The sequence below is a fragment of the Berghia stephanieae genome, chromosome 7 (genome assembly GCF_034508935.2).
Source record: "Berghia stephanieae isolate SIO BIC M18660-M18661 chromosome 7, UCSD_Bste_1.3, whole genome shotgun sequence".
Taxonomy (NCBI): domain Eukaryota; kingdom Metazoa; phylum Mollusca; class Gastropoda; order Nudibranchia; family Aeolidiidae; genus Berghia; species Berghia stephanieae.
This window is the reverse complement of record NC_088366.1, coordinates 45,276,006-45,278,505: the sequence shown is the minus strand read 5'-3', so window position 1 is coordinate 45,278,505 and position 2,500 is coordinate 45,276,006. Positions and strand designations below refer to the sequence as shown.

Genomic DNA, 2,500 nt, shown 5'->3' with positions numbered 1-2,500 from the left:
TATCTATCCAGCTGGCCGAAACAAAGACGCTTCTCCCCGTCGATGTATTACGCTATTGTTATGCAAGGAATATAACACCTTATTGAGTAGGCCTAAAAGCTAAAATCGAAAAGTAAAAAATATAATTCTGAGGAATTTGAAAGTCACATTGCTGAAATCAGCTTGAAAAAAGAAGAACATTGGTCTTTGTTTCATAAAAATCGGTTGAAAACCAACTGTTTTACGAATAAATTTGATTTTAAAAATTGCTTTTGTTTATTTTAACTTTTTTTAGCAGCTTTTTTGTTTATCGGCCGATTTTCTTGATTTTTATATCATTCTTTATATCTCAAAGAGACGAGATCAGTGATTTACTTTGTTTGTTTCAAATGTCACTAGAACATAATTTGGCTTTTTTACCTATCGACCATGCCTGGATAATTTATTCAACAACGTGGCGATGTGACGCAACTATTCCATGGCCGTCTTCCACTGCATCGACGATGATTCGATTCGTTGTTGACGGCTGTTGACACATGAGCTGCCAGAACGACCAATCGTTGAAGGGTCAAGATGCTCAGTAGCCAATCGTTCTTCGGTCAAAAAACTTAAGAACTCATGAGAACAAAAGTTTGAAATTGGGTGATGGACGGACCTATGAAATCGTTTCTGGGCGGAGTTTAGCCATGAGTGACCGTAGAAAACGAAAAGGCGACTACAGATATCAAAGAGTAGGCTTATGTCATCAAAGGATGTCTACATGATTGACATGGCCATATAGGGAACTCATTATCTACTCCCCCAAAAAGAATCTAAACACGAGAGGGTTAACCCTCTCGTGTTCAGATTCTTTTTGGGGGAGTAGATAATGAGTTCCCTATATGGCCATGTCAATCATGTAGACATCCTTTGATGATATAAGCCTACTCTTTGATATCTGTAGTCGCCTTTTCGTTTTCTACGGTCACTCATGGCTAAACTCCGCCCAGAAACGATTTCATAGGTCCGTCCATCACCAAATTTCAAACTTTTGTTCTCGTGAGTTCTTAAGTTTTTTGACCGAAGAACGATTGGCTACTGAGCATCTTGACCCTTCAACGATTGGTCGTTCTGGCAGCTCACGTGTCAACAGCCGTCAACAATGAATTGAATCATCGTTGAGGCAGTGGTAGACGGCCATGGAATAGTTGCGTCACATCGCCACGTTGTTGAATAAATTATCCAGGCATGGTCGATAGGTAAAAAAGCCAAATTATGTTCTAGTTACATTTGAAACAAACAAAGTATATCACTGATCTCGTCTCATTGAGATATAAAGAATGATATAAAAATCAAGAAAATCGGCCGATAAATAAAAAAGTTGCTTAAAAAAGCTAAAATAAACAAAAGCAATTTTTAAAATCAAATTTATTCGTAAAACCGTTGGTTTTCAACCGATTTTTCTGAAAAAAGGACCAATGTACTTCTTTTTTCAAGCTGATTTCAGCAATGTGACTTTCAAATTCCTCAGAATTATATTTTTTACTTTTAGATTTTAGCTTTTAGGCCGACTCAATAAGGTGTTATATTCCTTGCATAACAATAGCGTAATACATCGACGGGGAGAAGCGTCTTTGTTATGGCCAGCTGGATAGATAGCCCGTGATTGGTCGAAGACTTTGAGACGCTTGATTCACAATCCTACACGAACGGACCCCGGCGGACTATCAAAGAGGTGTAACAAATTTATTTACCGACTATTTTTCTTGGTGCTAAAATTACAAAGTAATAATTTCGCGTCAGAAAAAATAACTCTGAAGTTCCTATCTCTTTATTACAATAACATTGATACCTCGAATGACAAAATCGACCCACAAATAAGGAAGTTATAAATTATTCATAATATTTTTAAAAGTTTACAATAATTGTCTTCAAAGTCATTTTTCATCACCAAAGTCGTAATTTTTTGCCGATTTTTACCAAACAAAGTGCAATGTTAATGATTTTCACCCGCAAATAAAATAGGATTTAAATCGCAATTTCTGAATCATATTTTCTTTTCTGTCGGCAAATTTATAAAAATCAAAGCTGAAAACACCCTGCGGCAGTGACAGGGCCTGCCATTTCCTTCACAACGATTGGATTTTACTTACTGAGGCCAGTCTTGACTACCCCGCCCATGAATATTATGCCGTTGTCGGTTTTTGTCGGGTTGAATCTTAAAGAGTTAAAAATTACTTCCATTTGTAACTGGGGCAACATGGAAGATAATACAACGTATCCATGCTTTATCAGGTGTATTGAAAAAAAATATTTTTTTTTAAACTGATAGACAAATAAAAAAAAAGATAAAAAATAAGAGAAAAATTAAGATGAAAGGAGAATTAAAAATTTAAAAAAAAAAAAAAAAAATCCGACGAGGATGGGATTCGAACCCACGCGGGGAAACCCCAATGGATTAGCAGTCCATCGCCTTAACCACTCGGCCACCTCGTCCTTGCGACTCCGGAGAAAAATTAATGTTATGAATTACATCTACATT

The 2,500-nt window shown here is 36.4% G+C and overlaps 1 protein-coding gene and 1 non-coding gene across 2 annotated transcripts in view; one reads left to right on the top strand and one right to left on the bottom strand.

Annotated features, from left to right (window-relative positions):
* The window catches only part of LOC144977340 (uncharacterized), a 41,522-nt gene that overhangs the window by 23,523 nt on the left and 15,499 nt on the right, over window positions 1-2,500 (top strand). The window lies entirely within an intron of this gene.
* Window positions 2,373-2,454, bottom strand: Trnas-gcu (transfer RNA serine (anticodon GCU)). The gene has a single exon. It is a non-coding gene; the product is annotated as a tRNA-Ser (tRNA).